The sequence below is a fragment of the Lasioglossum baleicum genome, chromosome 14, assembly GCF_051020765.1.
Source record: "Lasioglossum baleicum chromosome 14, iyLasBale1, whole genome shotgun sequence".
In the NCBI taxonomy this organism is placed as follows: Eukaryota; Metazoa; Arthropoda; class Insecta; order Hymenoptera; family Halictidae; genus Lasioglossum; species Lasioglossum baleicum.
The window spans coordinates 12772209-12797361 of NC_134942.1; the positions used below are offsets into that span (position 1 = coordinate 12772209).

Sequence of the window (25153 nt, forward strand, 5' to 3'; positions counted from 1 at the left end):
GGTTCACATTTACTGTACACTGTTGTCTACAGATTGCGTTACTATCATCAGTTCGAATAATCGAGGTTCTAGAAATATGCTCCGACTTGTGCCGTGTTTGGTCTCATTTTAATCAGAAAAATATCACAAATATGTTCATAAACATTTCCTAAGGGAATAATTAAAAACAAAAACATTTGTTCTTGAATTAGTGGTTCACTGATTTTGCTGTATATCCAAAGACATTGTATATTTTTATTTGGACGACCTTGGATCTCGTCGGGTTTATAAAAACGAGTTGTATCATGTCCATAAATTAATGAAATAAATAAACAGCTGAATAAGTTAAAATCAAAGTAATAGAGAATAAATGGATAAGAGACGTAAAGAGAATAAAAGGGGGAAAAAGAGGGGAAGAAAATGCAATCATCACGCGGTGAAGCATCCGTTTTCGGGGCCACAGCGAGCGGTGGTAAACGGGAAGCGTGTCCGTCAAAAGAACAACCGAAGGACTCGTGACACGTTCTAATGAAAGAGTACAGCGCCATCTTGCACCCTGTCGTTCTCCGCGGTGCATCGGCACAAAAGCAGATGTCAAACTTGGTAAATTGAATGAAACTCCGCGGATGCGAGGTTAGGGGGCGGTGTTTCGAGGAAATTTAGTACTTATCTTTTGCATGAAACGCTATGCACCCCTCGCTAAACACACCTTCGCGCGGGGGTGGAACGAAATTGAGTACGTCGGCATCAGCGTGGAAACTTCTTCTCTCTCGGATTTATAACGGATCATCCCTCCGAGTTTTACGAGGACAGTGAACAAGAACACCGGCACGCAGATGGTACGTTGCATTTTTGAGTTTTTCATCTACCTTTCGCAACAACCGTTCCCACCCCCCATCGTCTCGGTTTTACTCCTTTCATTCATGAAATCTTTGTCGATGACATTCTGCGCGAGTTGCCGTTGCTTTTGGAAATATTTGCGGCGCTCGTTCCTGTCCCAACCCTTAACTTTTGAATTTCGCTTGGCATTTTTACCGACCAGTCGGAACACAAAATTCTGACGAAATTTCTTAGAAGTTCACGTAGATATTTTTCTACATTGATGCCTTTTCCGACTGAAAATTACCGCAAACTCAAAAGCATAGAGTAGCAGAATTTAGAAATCGTTTAGGATTCGTTCATTATCGTTTATAATATCCTAAAAATGTATTTGCTCGCGAGTAATAGAATTTTATTTCGGTGTAATAGAAATTAATAACACACGAATAAGTAAGATTCATTTTTATAAGATTAACACTAAAATGTTTCACTAAAAAGTCCTTTGTAGAATATTAAAGTCATTGTTGGCATTTTGATGGGCCTTGGTTGCAGTATTTCTTTATGCAAAATAAAAATTGTCTGCATCGATTGTAAGGAATAGAAACTGAATTGAAGGTTATTTCTTCCCTTAATGATTTTAATAGTGGAGAAATCATATATTGACATCTTCAATTTTCAAAATTTTCCAACAATTTCGAATTTCATCTACTTAATTTTCCTTTCAGATGATTGTATAAATTCGTGCATGATTTGATTTATTTTAAAGAATACAGCATTATTAATCAATCATAAAGTCACTATTCTTTTCTACAATTCGAAAAGATTGGTGAATTATAATTGTTTTTACACTTCGACGTGCAGTACAGTTTGCGACATCTATGGAAATCACAGGCACGAACTTATGCAATCGTCTAATATAAATTCATAAAAAAAGATCCGAAGTCTACTTGTCACCCTTTCTTCCAAGTGGGTCAACGATCATGCCCAACGTAAGGCCCACGTCATTATAATACGAACAGTATATAAACTGGACCCGCTACCATATTCTTCTGATCTTCTCGGATCATATTATTCGGATCGAGCAGTTGAGGTCCATGCCTGGTGTACAGTGTCGCCAGATCAAGACTTGTCTTCCACTTTATCTTGCCCCTTCTACGACGCCATTGTTCCGCCATTCCCTCTGTCTACCATTCGCCTATTCCCCAACTACGACCATCTCCACGTCACGTGACACGGATCGTCTCTGTCGTGGATGTGCCACAATGTCACGTGACCTATTCGGTAACGATAGAGAGAGGGTAACTTATATTCCCCTCCATTCCCCGGTCTAGCGGCACTGATTGTACATATAGTGCCTCGAACATTTGCGACAAATGGTGCTAGCAGGTTTATACATCGGCTGCCACAGCGTAAGCGAGGTATAGCAGCATAGCAGTGGACTGATCATCTACTAATATAATTGTCTGCACCTCGCCGGTGACCACGGTCCGCAGTAATGCAGCATTGCAGTATAGAAGTCCTGACGGTCTGCCGAGTCTCTCTGAGCCAGTCTACATCATTGTTATAAATGTTTAGAATATAAATTATGTACATGTGAAATATAAATATTTTATGTATGAATCTACAATGAATATAAATAAAGACAATGTTATAAATGAATGTATATCTCTGTGTATTTATTTATTGAACCATCAATTTTTCCCGAACCATCAATTTTCACGATTATTGAAAATTTTTTACTGTCTGGCTTGCCGTTGACTTGTACTACTGAATTTCGTGCCACCTCCTTCGACATCATATTCTCCTAATACAAAGTTCAATTTTTTTCGAAAAATTTTCGGAAACCTCGAAAATTGAGTTTTGTATTAGGAGAACATGATATCGAAGGAGGTATCCGAAATTTCAGTAGTACAAGTCAACGGCAAGCCAGACGCCCGAAAATTTTCGAAAATTCAGTAGTACAAGTCAACGTCAAGTCAGACGGTCGAAATGTTTCGAAACCTCGTAAATTGAACTTTGTATTGGGAGAATATGATAGAGAAAGTGGTGGCGCCAAATTTTCCTTCAACCTCTATTACTATGATATTAATTTTTGTCTAAGTTCAATCTTTAATTGTCTATCTTTAACCTATTATTGAATATTCATGAACGGGATGGGTAAAGAAGATCACAATAGCTGTCGTAACTAATATTCTTTATTTTTCACCAAAAAAAATTACAATATTAAATGTGTATCGATGAGAACGCAATAGCGTTGTTGTAATTATAATATTTAAGTTAATTAATAATAAAGGTTCCTGGTAGATAGATAGATCTCCACACGGGCATGAGTTTTGTTTTTTGTCAGTGGCATCTTCTTTCGGTCCATTCCACTGCATCGCGTGATACCTTAAAACGTAACGAGATGGAATGAATATTTAGGCTAGCTTAATAAAAGAACTAAATATTTAGCCTAGCTTAATAAAAGAAATAAATATTTAGGCTAGCTTAATAAAAGAACTAAATATTTAGACTACCAATTATATGTATATTACATATATTATATGTTACATATACAATATACATATAGCCTATCAAATGCTTTGCATGTAAATAATTAAGTTAGTTCCCTTGAGAATGTATTTAAAGGTATATTTAAGGTATTTATTTAGACATACATTCCTTTGGACTGTGGACGTTTCATCAAACTCGCATTGTCCAGGGTTAATTGACGAAACTGCATCAACTTCATACCAGGGTAAAAATACCTCTGCTCTAGTTTTACCAAGTTTTTATTTTGCTGGAATTCATCGAGTAGAGACTTGCCATAAATAAACAGAGGTCTGCAGTCTAGACTTCGTTTGTGTGTGCCCCCCTCTCGTGTTCAGTTAGTATTCTACAAGTAATTTTAGCAAATTAGCTTATAGTGTTGGCAAAATATTGTAACTTAAGATTTGAAACACTTTTTCAATTACATTCGCGCGAATGTATAAATACTGTACAACAGATATGTTCAATATTCTGTATTTGATCGACGAATATTAATGTAGAATATGACATATATGTAATTCTACCATAAATGCTGTGACGATTTGCAATGATCGACGCTGAAATTGGTGGTATGAGAGATGTCGGTGTAGTATGCATTAAATATGAAATATAAATATATTCTTGTATATTATTATAAAGTAAATTATTTTATGTACAAATAATATATGTTACAATATAATAGCAAATAATATGGATGATATGCCTTTCCTTTAAGACGAAATTAAGTTCTATCTGCTTGTAGAGAATATTTAAGCATTACGGTAAAAATGTGGGCATACAATAAATACAAAAATTTGCATCTCTCTTCTGTGAAATTATTAAAAACAAACAAATTCAAATTATTAAAATGAAGAAACGAAGGAAGATATCTCATGGCAAAGGGTTAACAACATAAATCCGACTAATAAGACGTAGATCTTTATGCAAAATCATAATTTCCTGCGCCATTCTCATCCTTTAAAAACATTAAATAAATTGATGACGATGTACCGATACTTGTAGTCCCATATGTCTTTCTACTGTTTCAAGTTACACCTATCCTTATTTTTTTAAATGTATAAAATGTATGAAAAGTTCACTTGTAAGTTTGCTTAATCTCGAATCAAGAAATGAGGAATAATTTGTTAGAAGGATAGGGTTGATTTGTTTCTTCCTGCAATTATTTGAATAAATTGATGACGACATACCGACACTTGTAATCCCATATGTCTTTCTACAATTTCAAATTACACACCTATCCTTATTTTCATAAATGTATAAACTATATGAAAAGAGAGTTCACTTGTAAGTTTGCTTTATCATAGAATAACAAGAAATGAGGAATAATTTGGTAGAAGAATAGGGTAAATCATAATTTATGCGACTAAACCACGATAAATTGAATAGCTTGCAGCGTGTGAGGTAATAAATAACGATTCGGCGATAGTTACTGGGTTTATTTTATTCCCCGGTAACAGTGAATTTCTGGCGTTGAAATTTTGCTCGTGCAGGGCAGCACAGTGCTCCATGTGCACGTACCGCATATCGACCTGCCCGAGCCAAGGGGTTTGTCATTGCGGAGGGTGCATTTGACCCCCGGTTGTTCCTTCGCCGGGGTTGCAATGACCAGCGACGGTCCTAGAAGCTGAACACCGTCCAACACTGCAGCCGCGTTAGCGATAATGCCCGCAGCGAGCGAGGCTTAATGTCGGAAAGACGGCCAGGAGACATTGTTCGGCTTTGATGCTGAAAATTTATCTGCCAATTCGAGCCGCGACCGCGATGCTGAATCGGAAAAAAGAACTGGAGCACCGGTCGATTGAAAGCGTCGCTCCGGAGAAAGTGAAACGCGTATTCCCGCCGGGTTTAGCAACATGGCGACGACGCGGTAATTCACAATGCTATCAAATTTTCAGGTGTGTCAGTGCGCGCTGTGTGACGAATCCCTGACCTGGTCGGCTTGCTATGGCCGCGGTTATTTTCGATATTTATTATTCTGTGTGATAATAATATTTATATTTTTAATATGGACACACAGTGTGCGTATCACATCAGTATCAACCCTGACAGAAAGTATTCAGTTAAAATAATTAATGTGGCTTAATGGTATTATTCATATCTTTAATATGAACACACAGTCTGTGTATTAATGTGAATATTTTCTATGTGAATACACACAGTCTGTGTATTAATATTAATATTTTCTATATGAACACACAGTCTGTGTGGCATGAGTACTACCCCTGGCAGAATATATTCTAAAATAGTAAAAATACTCAAAATAGTGTATGTAATTGTTGAAGTTTCTTTAATAACTCCTAAACAAAGCCACGGAGAACATTTTCGCAAAGGAAAAAGTTACTTCAAATAAGGTCGGGAATCACCCTCTGCAAGGTAGTACATCATTTTTGGGACATCCTGTATAGAAACTATTAGATATCCAAGTAGACTACGAATTTACAGCAGGAATACACATTTAACTGCTTGCAACTAGAATGATCGGTCAACAAGCTAATTATTGATCTCCAACTTCCGTTCTAGAATAGAAATTTAATTGCCACTAGATTATAACGCTGACATAACATAATTGTTCATGCATTGTACGTGTCAAGCTGTTCGGATCACTCATTTGAGTTTGATTCAATATTAACCATAAAACGTGGAAAGGTCCATCGAAATTTGAAACGCGTGTCTCCGATGAACAGTTATTATTATGGAAAAATGTTCTCCAGCAAACAAGTCATGATAAATTGATATCTGTGTATAAACACAATATCCCGAGTCGTTGGTAAGTCATTATATGCTGCAGAGCATTCGAAAACTGGCGGAAGGAGGTTATTGATGAGTACCACGACGGAAGCAACCTTAAAATGTTCGTGTCGGAAAATCGGAAGGAAACCATTTACAACCGCAATACGTAAATTGATTTCCCGTTGCGATGAATATTTGCAAATGCTCGCCGACTGTGTAAAATAATAATAGGTGACTGCGCGCAGTTCATTGACAATAAAAGAATTATTTGTAATTGTACCAAGAATTATTTACTTATTACCTTACTTTACCGACATTAACTTTATTTTCAATTCCGCTGTGTAAACCTCACTTAGAGGGTAAGCTTAAATAAAAATATATATATATATATTCATTCCACGTTGCAGTACAGATTTGTGCAACAATTGTCTACTTTATGACCTGACAATTTGTGATTAATAAACGCTATATCATTCTCGTATATCATAATCCACAATCATAAACCAGGCTGTGAAAAAAGAAGAAAGTGAAGAAAAAAAAGAAGTGGTACATTTTCTTGACATTTTTAAATTATTTATATTGCTTCAAAATCAATGTAAGATGGTCAGCTACTACAAAATGATGTCTCTCTAAGACGCCATCTTAACACTTGTTATTACAGTATATTTAATCTAAAAATCTATTGAATTATGATTGATGATTTCGTTAAACAGTTCTTAACTGATGATCTATGTTTTTTACCCTCATACGTTCCTCGAGGTGAAAATTTACCCGTTTACTGTTTTCATATACTGTAAAACTACTGATCTTTGAAATGAACTACTTTGAAATGTACAATATGAAACATAATTTGTTGATTTCAAGTGTAAAACAAAAATGGGAGAATTATTAGACTAGGATATTTTCTGCGACTGTCTCCGAAAAGCGTATGAGAGTTAACCCTTTGCATTCCGAACTATTTTTCAATTTTGTTGCCAACAGTTCCCTACTATTTTAAGTGTTTTATTTAAAATTTACTTCAAAAGACAGTTCGTTGACTATTACTTATTTTCAACAATTTTGTTTACTAATTACTAGACAGCGGATCTTTATGCATTTATAACAAGGGGTTAGTATCACTGAAACGATCCAATTCGCATAAATGACTTAAATGATTGTAAATAACACACAGAAATTTCTATGAAAATATGTCGAATATTACATACATTTAGTGCCGTTGCAGTTCCGCACATTTAAGTAATCGCAGCTGCAATAACCGCATACATTCCACAGGCCGCTTACGGTCTTTAGTAATAATTGCACGCGTAGGAGTTCGCTGGATCCTGATTGAATAAGACTTCGCTTGTATCTGTCAATCCCCGGCCGGGTTAAATAAAAATTACGCGAGGCTGGTACACGAAGGGTGTCGCTCCGCCGGAAATCGAAGAAGAAGAAGAAATGCACTGAGTCAACCCTTCGCCGGTGATACAGCGCAACTGTTTTTTCCATGAATCCCCATCGCAGCGCGAGAGAGGCGAGGGCCCCGGACCTTCCCTTAATTAAAATTAAAAGACGGCAAACGTCGGATTCATCGCGTCATTTTCATCCCCTGCCGCGCCACCCTGGCTCTGGGCCCCACAGCTCTTCTCCATCCTCGTTCCACGCTCCTCGTTCCACGTTCCCTCGTTCCATCCCCTCGTCGAGAGCACCCTTTCCATGCCCAACCCACCTCCGCCATCGTTGCCCACCGATTTATATTCATAATTACAGCACCCCACACCAGCTAGTTTCACCTGGCTTCGCAGGGGTGAAACGCTGAAGAGATTATTAGCTGACGATGGAATCAAAATGGTAGGGAAACTCGAGCAATGTAGTGCGTCCGTCGTCGTCGGGGGTGCTTTAAACCCCAACTAGAATTTTCCATTCGCCGGTACCTACTCGTTTCTCGAAACAAAGTGTCGATGTAAGTTTCCTGCGGATCGGCCGAGGCTGCCGTGCTCAGGCTCGATTAACCGAGGTTTCTCATCAGGGGTTACGTAGCCTCGGTAAAATGAAAAATATGATATTTCGAAAATGGTAGGGGAGACCGCGGCTAGAAGTTCCGATTTTGAAGCAACTGACGTAGAAATAGTATATTCTCATCTGTAACGAGTAATTTATTGTTAAATTTATATACCAGACACTTTTACAGTTTTACTTTAATAAATAATCATTTATATTTTATATTCTATTCATTGTTTTATAATTTTAGGGCGTCGCTTATACAGGGTGAGTCTCGTAACGTGACGATCTCAAATAAATTTGTTGTACAAAAAAATGTTCAAACAAATGTTGCATGGTTCCTAGGGGGACATACAGTGCTGCAATTAGATTTTTGTTACTTCGATCTTTTATCAAGATATAGAGGTCACCTTCAGTTTATTAAATAGAATGCCTAATATTTTTGATTGAACTCGGATGAAGCACAAAATTCTGCGTTATAAATCTTAACGATTAAATAGTTAACGAGATATTATCGAAATAATTTACCATATGTACTTATTCAAATTGAGGGTATCAGTTCCAGCACCTACTATCTTCCAGGTAATAGCTATTATACATATGGGAAATTATATCGATCATATCTCGTTAACTACTAGATTTATGATATATGAAGGTTAACACTTTTTTACGCAGAGAATTTTGGGCTTCATTTGAGTTCAATCAAAAATATTAGGCATTCTATTTAATAAACTGAAGGTGATTTCTATATCTTGATAAAAAATCGAAGTAACGAAAATCTGATTGCAGCACTGTATGCCCCCCTAGGAATCATGCAACATTTGTTCGAACATTTGCTTTGTACAACGAATATCTTACAAGTTATTTGAGATCGTCACGTTACGAGACTCACCCTGTATAAAAACAATAATCAGTAAAAAGACCATTTACACCCATGCTTTTGACATACAATAAAAATTACAATTTCAACACGTTTCGAGGTATTCAAAGCCATTTTATATACCGTATATAATCGTTATTCACACTTTTAAAAATTTTACTATTGTTCTCCTTTCTGAAAACACAATGCCTGACTAAAACAATGATGAAACTGTTTGCAAAGACCGTCAAGGGCTTCCTGATTGATATCCATCATTATATTTGAAAATTCTAACCTTAAAACTAAAATATTGTAATAGGTTTCTTATATTTTTCCATTTATTTGTCGTTGGACGAAGCGGAACTTTTTGCTCCGTTGTGGTGCAAGTTGTTACTAAAGAATAAAATTTGCTACTAATTAAAACTTTAATAAAATATTTTTAACGAAATACTTTATTATGTAAAAAATATATGCTATGTTTAATGGTACATCAAAACAATATAATAACTCGAACATTATCTTTGGCTAATTATTACTTTGGCAAATATTGCATTCAATTCTTTATCCATCAAGAAGGTGGAATATCGTGTAAGTTATATTTTAATGAGTAAAGATTTCATGATTAAATAATTCAAAATTGAACGAATGATAATTCTGTTCTTGTAAAAAGCCCGCTGACTCCACAAATAGGATTAATTCGTATAATTTACTGAAATTAATTTCATCAAAGCAGCACGCAATTGCTACATGAACAGATGCTCTATTGACAGACCGATGCCGTCATATTCCCGAAAATTGCATCCATTTAAATACGTGCGCACTTGAGCGCGGATACTGTAGTCGCGAAAAAATGTTCGGCTCGTTTATTTGATTAATTTCATTAAGCGTCGCCCATTGGAATTTCCGTTTCTGTCACGTTTGGGTCCACCGAGTGGTCATCAGGTCCGCGTGTATTGATCTGCCGTAACTTTTATTCCTATTTGAATTTTAAACTTTTGATACAGTTGAAAAAAAGGGTGCTTCCTCGATTAGTTCGAATGCAGTAATATTGATTACGCCGGCCATTTATACCGATTTAATTAAAAGAAGAAAAAAAGTGTGTTACATGGATACATGGTTTTAAATAGGTTACCATAATATATGTATGATATTTATCAATCTACCCGTTCTCGATGCTCGAGTGAAAAAAAGTAATTGAAAATTAAAGTGTAAATACTACGTGTTTTCGTATCGGCAATTGGCACCGCGATTGTTTGTTGATAAATAACGATTTCAATCGATTTTCGATTTAATTAAACTTTTTCGGCGACGAAATTTTTGCTAACTACATCGACTGCGGATGTGGTGCCGGAGCTATTTTCACGATCGGCATTAATCATTCATACATATTCAACTGTTTCATTGACCCAAGTGAATAACTTAGCACTCTGGAAAACGAATTTCACGTTAGGTTTCATTAATTTGTCACCGTGATTCCTTTTAGGTTAAAATAATGGAGAATGCGGCGGTATCTATATTGGGTCACCGATAACTTACTGAAATGGATTCGGTTAGATTTCACTGATTATATTAAGAAAGCGCCCGTATCTTTTTAGATGCGGCAAATATAGCTTCTGTTTATACCTCTGCATTCCAAATTATTTCAAATATGGAACATTTTTATTATTCATTGGCAATATTAAAGAATATAAGGTTGATTTTTTGAGGAAACAAATGATTCTTGAATATCATTCTTGATATACGTTTCCTCTATCTGCGACTTTGATTGACTTTGAGTAATTATAATCATTGAATTCCTAATGAAAGGGACTCAACATTAGGTGACTCTGCACCTGATCTCAAAAAGTCCATAACCTGTCTAAGACTTCGGATAAGAAACAGTTTTTATCTGTTATATGAAAATCAATAATGTTCCTACTTAAAAAGTTTTCGCATCAACACTTTCCATCCTCCACCCACTGTTGTCTGATTGGTCCGTGTTTTTCGTTAATAACTCCCTAACGAAGCCTCGGAAAAAATTTTTGTAAAGGGAAAAGCTATTTCAAATGACGTTGAGAATCGAAATACAACATTTTTGGGACGGTCTGTATACTACTGCATTGTAATCAGTAGACTGCGAATGTTTATACAATTTTGTAGACAAATTTTAAGAAAGTGGGCCGAATCAAATCCTATTTTCATCGACAATAGCATTTGTAGCTCCGAAATAAATAAAAATCATAGTAAATCCTGTTCAATTTGATACTCCAGTATTTTTTGAAAAATTTTATAAACCATAAATGCATAAAGATCCGCAGTCTAATAACACTGTCCAACAGCCAAAAAGTATTTCGATTCCCACTATGCAATTCTTATAGAGTTTTTTGCGCTGATTCCAAATCTGTCCTTAATTTTTCTCCTAGACGTACAGTTCTTGAGAAAATTGAGTTTAAAAAAAGACATATTTTTCAACTTTGAACAAATATTGTGATGTTATTATAAAAGATATTGAATTATTCTTTGCAGCAAAAGATTCTGTAGACTTTCCCGAATACAGTGATATCCAATATTAATACATTATGATTGTTTAGACATGTTTAAACATGTTATACAGTGGGAATCGAAATGCAACAAAAGAGTTCAAATTTGTTGGACCGTGTAATCAGTTTACTTCGATCAAGACAAAAGAAAGAACTGTAGCTCCCGCAGCTTGAAATGAACGCAGACAATTTTAGCATGCAAATCCGCAATCTACTTATTACTCGCGACCTGGTAGTCGCGGGACGCCTAAATCTCGAATGACTCTGAAAAGGGGAAATCCTGCATGGTTGATGTACGTTCCCTCCGCCATGCAAATGACGTCAATTGATTTGATCGAATGGTTGTTGCCGGGGATCGGGACCGATCCCTCGTATTTCAAGTTCGGCATTAGACGACGGAAGCATGGCGGCGAGCTACTCGAGAAATAACAGTTTCCTGCGATCTCCTTAGATATTTACCTGACGTATGATACCGCGGCGACCATAACATTTACCTAATAAAGCGATCGACGCGACAAACAAATCTCGTTGCCCGCGCGGGATGCTCGGCTACATTTTACAGTTGCTTTTACGGTAACAGGACACCGGGCATTCTAAAGCGGAATGATCAAAGCAGAAGTTACGACTATTAGATTGTTATGACAACGGGCGGGCCGCGTAAATACGGCCGCGCAAACCGCCTCCCCTTTCCCCGCGATTTTCTCTAATTATTAACGGGCAGTAAATTTCCGCTTTAATCGCGGCGTCCTCACGCCGCGGCCAGACTATGCCGAAGGGTCGATGAAAGTCGAGATCTGTGCCAACCGTAAAGTATTGCCCGAATCCGTTGAATTCAACCGTCGAAGTTCATGGCACAATTAGAACCCCATTCCTGAGGGCAACGATTGAATTAGTGTGCATTATGAGCGCGTCGGTGTGGAGCAATTTGCGCGTAAACGGATCAAAATCTCCGAAGGGCGTTTATCGACGAAACAAATGGCCCGTTTTTCGAGGGTGCTTTTTATCGCGTTATTTCAAACAGTATTGCTCGTATTCCTCCATTATATCCTTGCATTTCTTGCCAAACTATTTTCTTAAACACTTTGAGGCTTGTTCATACAACCCTTAAATGGACCTTCAAGAACAGAAAGTTTCAAACAAAAGTACCTTTATTAAATAAGACTGAAGTAAAAAAAACCGATTGTTTTCGAAATTCTAGAGTGGCGCTGCCCCTTAAACACTTTGAGGATTGTTTATGCAACCCTTAAGTGGACCTTCAAAATACAGGTTCAAATACAGGTAAACAATCATAATGTATTAATATAAACATGTTTAAACAATCATAATGTATTAATATTGGATATCACTGTATTCGGGAAAGTCTACAGAATCTTTTGCTGTAAAGAACAATTCAATATCTTTTATAATAACATCGCAATATTTGTTTAAAGTTGAAAAATATGTCGTCTTTTTAAACTCCATTTTCTCAAAAACTGGACGTATAGGAAAAAATTAAAACCAGATTCGGAATCAGCGCGGAAAACTCTACAAGAATCGCATAGTGGGAATCGAAATACTTTTTGGCTGTTGGACAGTGTTATTGAAATGTGAAGGTGACCTTGAGTATCTGTATTATAATGTGACATTTAAATATGCGATTCGAAAGAGTATCGAATGCTGAGTACAAAAGTAGTAAGGTATTGTATAGTATGAAAAAGTAATAGTTACCGAGATGTTCTCCAGTGAACGCTTAGTGCGTGTTTGGTCAAATTCGGTGATTACTTCTTTGTATTTAATTATTTTTTTATGTAACTTTCCCCAATATGTTCGTGACCCTTTTACGATTAAAATTATACCCAACATGATACGGTTTGAACCGTAATTATTTGTTTAATCCACGATTTAGTGGGACCTTGATTATCTAGTCAGTGAGACGCGAGTGTTCGGATAACGGAGGCTCCACTGAATCGTGGATTAAACGGGTGAACGTGATGCAAATTGTACCGTGTTTGGACTCGTTTCAATCAGAAAAACGTCACACATTAGTATAAGAGCTTCAAACAAAGAATTAACCCTTTACACTCGGAGCAATTTTAATTAGAAAATTAAACACTTCTTCCGAGCTAGATTTTTTAAATTCTATGGATATGAAATTTGTATAATGTCTCATACAATACCTAAATGTTTAGTAATTGAATAGATGCGGACATATTTAATAATGTAAACAATATTTTGAATAATGGTACATTAATTTTTTATATGGCGCTTTTTAAAAGTTTTGTTAAAATTCCTCAAATTAGAATGCTACTTGTATAATTGTAATTAATAGACTGCCCTGCAATTCATGTCAGGTCTTGTTAGTCGCGTTTTACTTACAAAACAGAGGGTTTGTATGACAAGTTGTCAGAAGGATGACATAATTTCTTACCGAATAATAGCCATTATGCCTCACAATAATATGAATGTTATGGCACACAGCTCACGATTTGGATGCTTAATCGATCGCTTATTCTCGATGCGCCAATGCTCGTTGGTAAATTAATACCATGGAGCTAGTTGGAGATAGGTGTGATGGTGTGAGCATTGCAGCCATACGTGCACAGGTAACTCAGTCAAGATAATGATCGTGATCACAAGTTTATGCAAATTCAAAATTGTAGGCTGTGGTTCACATGAAAAAAACTCGAATTTTTCGAGTACTGATTTTCGAAAAATAAGTTAATGCTTCCACCAAATCGTTATCAACAATTAACACAATATTTCAAAAATAAATGTTCCTTTACAGATTTATTTGTACAACAATGGATGAAAATTATACGCCTTTAATTGCCAACAATATAATTTTTTAATGTGCCCTTTAGTAACCAACAATATATCAAGAATTAACACAAAATTTCAAAATTTATAAATGGTCCTTTAGAAACTTATTTGTACAACAACCAATGAAAATTGGACGTCTTTAATTGCCAACAATATAATTTTTTAATGTGGCCTTTAAAAGCCAGCAATATATCAAGAATTAACACAAAATTTCAAAATTTATAAATGTTCCTTTAGAATCTTATTTGTACAACAACCAATGAAAATTATACGCCTTTAATTGCCAACAATAAATTTTTAAGAAGACGCGTACATTTTCTGTAATTTAAACTTTATTACATTTACACATTTAAGCTATTATTACAGATTACAAAATGAATCTTTTTAAAACCCTGTAAAATTTTTAAATATACTTTTAAAACTAAACAATCCAAATGTTCTGGAGAAGTTAACGAAACTTGATATTTACAATTATCGTGCAATACAGAAGCGAAAATTAGTGTAAACAAATTTTGCAGAGTTAATGCACATGATAAAGACCACATTTGTCTAACAACAAATATTTGCTGTGAACACAGCTTCTTTTACGAAGTAATTTTATGTAACAAATTAGTTACGGAAGTGCTGCTGTGATTTTTCAGTTCTCTTTTATCTGAATTATGAAATGCGATTTTAATGATTGACTCGTTGATACACGGATTTTCATCGATCTTCACGGAACATAGAATGGGCGGAGCCGTGGCAGTTTCCTACTCGAATCGTAATATTTCTTTAGTGCACATTTTCCGGTTACAGTAGCTGTGCCGCGAATATGCAGCTTCCGGCATGTAAATTGTTTTACTCAGGGATATACAGGGTGCCTCGCTATCTACCGACAACTCGTTACGAGCAGAAGAAAATTTATGGGACCTCATTCGATTCTTAAAACTCTAAATCTGATCGCGAGTATTGGTTAGGTAAGCGTATGATTGAGGAGAACTTCACTGATGCGTCTGTCCATTACGTACTGTTTCTACTTATTGTAAAGCACGAAGGCATTCAGAGCGGAGCACGTCTGCCAGTGATGCCAGATGAGGGGTGTCACGGTGAGATGTGTACCCCCTCTTTGATGACCAGACCAGTCTACAACACAGGCACCGTGCTCTATAGTCTTACAAGGGAAGTTACCCAACCGTAACACGCCGATTTTAATGAAATTTTGGTATGATATAAACTCAGAAAAATATTTAACACGTATTTTCTTACAGCGGCCCACATTCATATTAAGGGGGTGAAAGTAGCTCTCAAAGTTGGGGTGAAAAATCGATTTTCTTGAATGAGTAATGGAGTAGGGAGCGCTGGCGCGCGGAGTGGGGATCGCTGAACGCGATGACGTACCAATATTACACATGAATATGGCGGCGCCCTTACCTGTCAAAAACACTGCAGATTGCTCAACTTTAAGCAAGCATAGCTCCTGAACCATTGATCCTACAAGTTCGAAACTTCGATCTGCAGCTACCCCGGGTACAAATCTAGTGGATTACATACCAAATACATAATTATTTATAGGAAAAAGGCACAAATTTTGCGTCCGGTAAAGTAAAGTTTACCCAGATACGTTATGTGTTCTAGTAATTACATTGCAATGATATGAACCTATCATTATTTCGGCCACTGTATAAATGACTTGGTTTGAAAAAATCTGGAGGTCGCGAGCTTAGTGGCCAACCTAATACAATCAAGAAACGTGTGATTTTTTTATCGATAAGAAATGGTTGCGGTTGTTTAACGTGACTGTCCAGAATCGGTCATTTCATATGCAACGACCTAATAGATTAAGGATATAATTACACAAGCTTTTGAACTCTTCCGGATCAAGCGAAGAAGGCGCACAAAGATGAGATCCACCATTGGTCGCGCGCCGCTTCGTTTCGTGAGTCTGTCTGAAGAACCTTGTAACGACTGTTTTAATAGAATCAAATCGAGCAGAATCGACTAGCTCTCTATTACCAAACAGGAAAGGATTGAGAACCGCTTTGGTCAGTGGAAGCATCCCTATCCTCCCGTCCCGGCACACGTCCATCGGTTCACGTATCTGCGGACACACGTAAACACGGTAAATACGCACACGCGTGCCACAAGCCCACAAAAGATGATCTGAATTACGCCCGACTGCTGACTGCCGCACGTGTAAATTCATCCGCGTTTGCCACGCGTGTACCCGGTGTGCCCGGTGTACTGGCGAAATGGATCGGGAAAACACCGGGACACCCGGTTCGTAGTGAAACTGCAGAGCAGTTACCAGCCCCTCCGATTTCGATGATTTTTGGATGACGTTGTGGAAATCGATATTTCGAACAATTTCGTCCTTCGCGTGCTACCGGCGTTACTCGTTTAGCTTCCGAGATATTCGCGAAAAACTGCCGCTACCACCACGGTGAATTCTGCCTGCACACGTACGTCTGTGGCACCGTATGCGTTACCACTTCAGGGACAAGGATAGAGCGAGCATGAAGGTCCCGTGCACAACTGCAGACTGCAAGAAACGTCTGTTATAACTGGACTACGGATCTTTATCCATTTATAACAAAAACTGGTATGTAAAATTTAAAGCAATGGACATATTTAAATATCTAATCAATTACTGAACGTTTAAGTATTTCATAAGGTATAATATCAAAATTTCATATCCACCAAATTTAAAATCTCATAAAGAATGGCAATATTTTAGGTCGGAAGAAATGTTTAATTTTCGAGTTAAGGAAGCTCCGAGGGCAAAGGGTTAACGTTTAGAAACTCTTTTTCATTGTTCCATTATTATAAATTCTGCCTACTCACTTTGTCATAAATGCACGAAATCCACAGTCGAATTGTAACAGACGTTTCTCGCAGTCGCGGATGCGCTGTTGTGCACGAGACCCTTAATCTCACTCGATCCCCGTGTCTAAACAGAAGATGAGTGGACACCAATACAAACGCGTGCGCTACCAAATAGGTACAAGTATAGACAGAACTGACTGTCATGCAAAGAGAAAGGTTGGTCAAAATGGAGAGATTTATAACGTAACCAAAAATCATCGAAATCGGAGGGTGGGTGGCTGCCCTGCAGTTTTACCCGGTCCGTTTCAGCTCGGGCGAAAAGCGCGGGAATAATTCGTGGTTGACGTCACGCACGCCGGCGGATCAATATCGCCGTGTCCCGCAACATTTTCAAAACGATCGACAAATTCTTTTTTCCAACGCGGCCACCGTGAGCTTGTTATTGCTCGTTGCAGACAAACGCGGGGGCGGCTCTCGTAGTTTCGCCGCTGTCGACCGTGTGCCACGGATTACCGACGTGTGTGGGTCGGTTCTGATTTCCTTCGTGTACACAGCGACTCTGGGAATGACGGATTTCTTAACACTAAACCTACCGAGCCTTAAATGTAACTAGGAACATGTTCTCTTATAAAAATGACAAGATTGATTTTATTTAGACTTTGTGCGGCTCCTATTATTGTAATGTGTGCTATACTAAAGATATATGTACAATCATTTTTATTATTTCAATAATTGTAAATTAAAAAATCTGGAACCGGTCATTTTCACCGCGGTGGTGGTAGGTTTCGTGTAAATTAAAATATACATTTTTCCACTGGAACCAGTAAAAATGACTGGTCTTTAGAAAAAATGCTTAGGTGTTTAAAAATAAAAATTTTTTGATGTCGCATGAGTCCCATTTTACCGTTCAACTTTGTCCTCAAAACATTTAATGTACCTTTGAAAACAACAAAGGTTTTTGAGATGATAACGTTAGGTGACTTACCCTGTATACGTATATATTTTTTGAATGAATACTCAATTACAATTTCATACAGTGCAATTTTAATGTTTCCATGGTATAATAAAGAGTACGGTTAACAAATAACATAAGTAGTGATTCGAAATTTTATTTTAATTCTCAGTCGAAATGGCTGGTATGTATTGGTATAAGTAGCCATGATACAAAATTATTTTAATTCTGTATAAATAAAACAAAAATAGAATTCATTATACATATAATACCTTTAGTTATCGCTTTAAAAGTCATCACATTACAAAAAACGTAACATGAAGTAGGAATTCCAGAATGAAACTGTAAAACCAGCCTTTGTGACTGGCGTGGTAGATCTAATGTTAACCAGTCCTGAAAAACTGAACCTGGAATGCGCGATTTTTAGCACACTGGAGAAGATGAAATTTTCTAGTTTTAATTGTACGTTTGCGTACTTTCTACTAATGTATTTGTGACGTTTTTCTGATTAAAACGAGTCCAAACACGACACGATTTGCATCACGTTTACTCGTTTAATCCTCGATGCAGTAGTACCTCGATTATCCGAACTAATCTGTGGAACACGAGTGTTCCGATAATGTAACAGTTGTCTATATATAGCTGCTGCAATGCTGGATTACATCGTTACAATGAATTTTTTTAATTACATAGTTTTAGATAGATACTAGATGTTAAATATAATCGGTTCAGATAGTCGAGATTCTCGATTATGTCGTGTTTGGATTCATTTTAATTAGAAAAATGTTATAATACGTTGGTGAAAGTATATATATATGACAAAGTATGACTTTAACACTAAACCCACCACTGCCGGTCAAATGACCAGTTTTATATTTTTCATTTCACAATTATTGAAATTATGAAGTTGCTCACATGAAAATTGATTCGATCAATTTCATAATTCCAGCATATAATAATACAATAAAAGTTGCACAGGATCTAAATAAATAGAGCCTTGTCATTTTTACAAGGTAAAACATTTTAATCACTGTAACTGCAAAGAAATGGGTACAGCAAGGGGTTAAAAAGTGTTTAGCCATGTACCATAGATTTTTCAAAATTATGTAATAACCACCGGTCGGTAATCTGTCAATATGGTTAATGGGTTAAAACTAATATAACAGTATATTTTTCAATTCTGCTAATATGTTTACTGATTTAAATTACACCTACTCATTTTTGTCATAAATACATAAAATCCGCTGTCTTAGAAGTTCCAGCCCTTTCCCGGGAACAGGTGCGAGGGCAGAATAAACGCAGGTTTTTCGCGATGGGCGAAAAGTGGGTCGAAAAGCATATTCATTGAAAGTGCGTGGCGTTGAACGTGCGAAACACCCGGGGGATGCGTTCTGTGCACGTGCGTGTAATGGGCGGGCCTGCAATCGAGATTCATAATCGGCACATGTATCGTTGCGCAGTTTCGATCGGTCATCAGTCAGGTTGACAGTCGACGAGATGTCGATGCGGTTCTCCGCGTAATAAAACACACGGATCTCCCCCGACATTTCGCAGTTTAGTTGCCGCAACGTTTTTCAGGTTGATTTTGTGCAGGGACCAGCCAGAGAGAGAAAGACATAGAGAAAGAGAGAGAGAGAGAGAGAGAGAGAGAGAGAGAGAGAGAGAGAGAGTGACCGCGCGCACGTGATAACACATCGTGGCCCGAGTATTACAAATAATAACGATCCGCGGGCGCGTACGCGCATACGGTGCGCGAGGACGCGCAACGAAGTAATAAATCTGACACGTCAAACGGCCACTATCGTCGGTATTATAAATTATTTGTCTCCCTCCGCGATTATTTATTACGCTAACGGCGGCTCTTTGTTCGCCGCCGATCGAATTACGCCGAAGAGTTCGGCAAGATCAAACGGAATTCCGAAAAAATCTGTCGCCATTATGTCCAGCTGATTAACACCTCCACTGGCACGTTGGTCATATGACCAACACAATCTTTTTACCAGAATAACAATTTTTAGTACGATTTATTGAGTACATCAAAATTTGTTACGATCTTCTAGATGTGACAATGTTACAACCATCAATGTTGTTATCAACTTTTCTATTTTTGTATTACAGTAAAGTCGCGATATTTCTCCGCGACCTTCTATCCAGAATTTATCCAGTGCCTACTCACTCCATTGCTAGTTTTCATTATTTTTTCATGGGACTTTTACCAACTTATTTCTGGCATTTTTCTGATTAAAATGACACCAAATACAATATAATTTCAACTGTATTTAGTGGTTTGATCGACGATGAAAGTTTCGGGCGCAAGAAAGGACAGCGTATGGGAAAGAAAGAGACGCGGACAGTCGCCGTCGCCAGCACAATTCAAAGAATTTCCCCTACGCTGTTCTTCGTTGCGTTCTGACCAAAAACGTTGAAACTGTTGATCATAATTTACTGCTGGAATTAATCGAAATGCAGTGTGATCCTGTATTGAAACAAAAATATATGGATGTTGGAATTACCACATTTCTCACAATTATTTATCTGTCGACCAATTTCCCAATATTTTATGTGCAATTAGACGTATTTTAGCTATGTTCGATAGCACATACATGTGCGAACCACTATTTTCAACGATAAAAAATAATAAAACTGCGGAAAGGTCCAGACGAACAGATTAACATCAATTCCAAATATAATTACAGCTCAACAAGTTCAACCAAACTTTGAAAATTCTGTTATCGAAAAACGTTGCCAAAAACGTTGAAAAAAGAAAAACTTTTGTACGTCACATGTATTTCTGTAATATTGTGTTTTGTGCGTCCGTTATTTTGTATGTGTAACAGCAATATTAATTTTTAAAAAATGTGATTCTTCTGAATTTCGAGTTGATTAATGATGCCCTTGGTAGTAAACGAGTTTGACATGCCTGCCTTAGCTGCTCAGAGCCACTAAATTGTCACTCGCCGCCCGAAACAGTCCCCCAAACCATAAAACTGCAACACTGAATTCTCGCTGGGCGCGAGAGAAGCGTGAACAAATAATTACACAGGCTCATAAATGATTCTAAACACCGGTCTGGTATCCGACGGATCCAGCGTCCGACAAATCAAGCCCGCCGCTAACCCCGCGATCCACTTAATTAAACCGAAACAACACGCGGACGCGCTCGGGCGGCATCGATTCCGAGGGTTCTCGCTCCTCTTACCGAATCACAAGGCGGCAGAAACAAATCGTCCGGCAGTGAAACCGTCCCGCGGTGATATCGATCTCTGGAGGCGGATCCCGCGACACCTGTGCGCGAGGACAGAACGTTTTCCAATCTGCTTCTTTGACGAACCGGCGGCTCGGTAACAAACGATCGGAGAGAGGATCGAGCGAGCGTAGGCTCGCAACAATCGCAACTTGTCGGGGAGGGAATAATCTTCGGTCGGAGAGAGAAAGAATGCGCGAAGAAGAGAGCCTGAGAGAGAGAGAGAAAGAGAAAGATGGGGTGTAGGAGACTCGGAGAGGGTGTGGGAAGAGGGCGTAGAAGGTAAAGCGCGGTTTTTCCAGCGCAGAGCCCCGCCGTTAACCGCAATCAGCGGTTCTCGCGGCGAAGTACGATGCGTGCACGCACGTACACGCATGCAGGCGGGTAGGCCTGGCTTCGGTCAAGTGTGACGACGACGCAGCTCGCCGCACTCACGGTGCTTCTGACCGCAGCTAGCCCCAGCTAGCTAGCGAGCGAACTAGCGAGATGGCGAGCGAGATGGCGAGCGAGCGAGCGAGCGAACGCAGTTGCCCACCTAGGTAGACACGTGTGTCGGCGCGGCCGCACTCACGGACGCACGCATACGCACAGGTGCGTGGACGCATCTCATTATAGAGCGGGCAGGCCGCAAACACGGGCACGTTGGTGTTGTCCGCACACACGCGAAACACGCGGCAATAGAGCTCCGGCATGGCCAGCATTCACGGACACCCATACACTGGCACGCTATAAATACTTATAATCGAGTACGCGCGCGCGCTCTCGCACACACACACATGGACAGTGGCGTGGCGTGGCGCGGCGTGCACGGTGACACACTCAGGCGCCCTCCAGCAGTGCCGGTTTCCCCATTATCCACTCGCCCACTCGCCCGCCAACAGACAGAATACTCGCATGATGACTATTCAGGAAAACTGCCAGGGGAGTGAGAGTGGAGCCAGCATGAGAGAGAGAGAAAGAGGATTGGGGGTGAGCACGGGGTATAGGCAGGCACACGGGGTACATCGGAGTGAGAGAAAGGTGGGATGAGGCGGTGCAAGAGGGGTGTATATACCAGCGTAGGTGGGCAACCGAAGGGTGAGATGAGTAGGGGGTGGTATAAATTATACCGTTCAATCGATTTACTGTCAGAAGACCCTCCACTGGCAGCGAGGAAGCTCATACCGGTGTTGCTGCTGTTGCTGCTACCGTTCCGCTGCCACTGTCGCTGTTGCTATCGCCAGCGACGTCGCTGGTGCTCGCCGATGTGCCAGTGTGCGTTTAACCGTACGAACAGACACGGTGAGGCGCACGTGCGTGCACGAACGGGGGATATGATGTGCATCGATGGTTGCAATGGGGGGAAGGGGGGGTGCAGAGAGAGGCAACCGTTGGGGGACAACGCGGAGAGGAACGGGGGTTGCTACGGAGCACGGATATGAAGCTGATTCCGAGGGGTTAAGGCTCCCTCGAACCAGGGGGTTCATCTCTTGCTAGGTCGAAAGGGTTAATGGGGGAGAGAGGGAACATCCGACTAGCTACCGTCGACGCACACCGCGTCGATACTCGAAGAGCCGCCGCCGGCTTGCTTTAGGGCCACGATTAACCCTTCGATGCATCCGCAACCCGTTGACCGATATATCGCGGCCCGATGATGCCGCCGCGGTTGTTTACCAGGCACGCGAATCGCCGGGAAGAAACGATGCCGATGTCTCATCCTCATCGGACGCCGTCATCAATGCGCCTTTGTTTTTATGTGAATGATAGCTTCAATAGCAGACGTCGTCGCGACGACCTAGCTGGTTAGCGAGATAGGCCAGCCTCTGTTCCTTTCATTGCTCCCGGTCGGAGGCGCAGCGAGGTGAACCACGAGTCTCGATCGTTCAGGAAGAGAGCTTTTTAGCGGCTGACTATTTGCACTTGCGGATATTGTTGGTATTGCTAGCTTCGTCCATGAGAAATTCGCTTCTACTAGCAGGTACATTCGGAATTGGAGGTCGTCTAACTGAGTCAAATCCATCATCTGAAATGGTGGCTGCAGCAATGTTATTGTGAGACTTCCTTAAGATTAGCTTTTACTGTTCTCCCATCAAATGCTGATCAACTGTAAAATTTTCACTTTGTATCATCCAACGTTGTCCGTTATTTTTAATTTAATTATTGAATTGTTGGTGAGAACAACTTTGGATGATACAAAGCGCAAATTTTACCAGAGAGCAGGATTTGATGGGAGGACAGAAAAGAAGAGAACATCCAACGTTGCTCCAGCCACCAATTCATTGAATGACTTTCCTTGATATCTTTTAACTTCTATAATATTTATTCATGTTGCATTATTCAAATTTGCACAGCCTCAAATGGCGGAACGTAAATTCCCACTTGGGTTCATTGTGAGGTACAAGTGTTCCACCTAAATTCTAATTTTCTAGTAACTGATTCCAATGATTCGATATTTGTATTAAGTCCAACAAGAAGATGAACGTTATTGCCAAAATATATCTTCAAAATGTGTAAAAACAACTTGATCCCTAAGGGTTGAATGGATCTAGTCATGGCTGCTATCAAATGATTAAAGGATCTAAATGAAAATTGATTAAAATGTTAAAACTTATTTACCTGTAATTGAATTTAATGTAAGTATGATTCGTAAGTGCGATTAATAAATTTAAATTTGTTAAATGCTCTATGTTAACAGTAACAAGCCAATTAAAAATTCGCTAACATAATAATTGCATTATTTAATTATTTGCTTATAACACGCACTCCGTGCATATTTCTCAACATTTAATGTTATCTATAGAATTTTAATATCGTACAGTTAAGAGTTGCTGTGCTGAAACGTGCGTTTTGCAGTTGATTTACGCTATAAAAAGCTACATGAAAATCGGTAACTATAGGAAACGACCTCTATGTATGTATCTAGCATACACTGATCATGTACTACTTATAAAATAAAATGAAGAGGGTATTATATACATACTTGTAATACACAAAGTCCGTTGTAATAGATGATGCAGTTAGAAAGGCGATCAATAAGCCGTAAAATAATAAGATAAAAAGGGGTGTAAAAATTTTCTTTTGAGAACGTTCGTTGCAAAAATATATTGCGCGCGTACGTATATACCTGCGCGCACCAATAAACTCGAGGTAAATGAATTTTCTACCTAAAATGCAATAACAAGATGTTTATCTTAAACGCGTCTTAAATATTAATGTCAACGAACGATAATATTGTTCGAAGTCGTTGGTATTATCCACGCAGAATGTAAAATTAATTATTGAAAAAATCAACGAAAATAATTTTCTAGTCTACAACGTGTTGAACGGACATCATTTTCATCGAATACAGAAATTTCTAAATACTAATCGTTACCTTAAAAATGCAAAAATTGTACCGAATGAATAAAGGTGTAACAATCGTGAAGACTGAAAAAAATGTAACAATCGTAAAGAATGAATAAAAATGTAACAATTCTAGAGAATGTATAAAAGTGTAACAATTGTAAAATAAATTAGAGAAAATCTAACATTCCAGAAATTTAAAACCGTACTCTAAAAATTTTAAAAACAGAAATAAATATCTACGTAGCTCCTGTGCCTTTCAACAAACACAGATAATCTTAATTTTGCATAAAAATCGCAGTCCATTAGTTACTATAAAATACGGCTTACAAAACTCGTAACACCGATCACCCGGAAGTCAGAATTTTTCGTAGAACGAGCAATCATACTTTCATATCCATAAAAAGAAGCTAATTTTCTAGTCTACAACGTATTGAACGGACATTATTATCTTCGAATACAGAAATTTCTAAATATTTTCGATGTACAGCGCCTAGTAACGTTAATTGTTACAGTAGAAATGTAAAAATTGTAACGAATGAACTAAAATGTAACAATTGTAAAGAACGAGTAAATACGTAACAATTCTAAAGAAATTAGCAAAATTAGCGAACTCTAAA

At 38.4% G+C, this 25153-nt stretch overlaps 1 long non-coding RNA gene across 1 annotated transcript; it reads right to left on the reverse strand.

Moving 5' to 3' along the window:
- Positions 1-2855: 2855 nt before the first annotated feature.
- LOC143215715 (uncharacterized) lies at positions 2856-23846 on the reverse strand. Its single transcript, XR_013010421.1, has 4 exons — positions 16048-23846; positions 15625-15728; positions 3456-3673; positions 2856-3186 (listed from the first exon to the last, which is right to left on the reverse strand). It is a non-coding gene; the product is annotated as an uncharacterized LOC143215715 (long non-coding RNA).
- Between the last annotated feature and the right edge of the window lie 1307 nt (positions 23847-25153).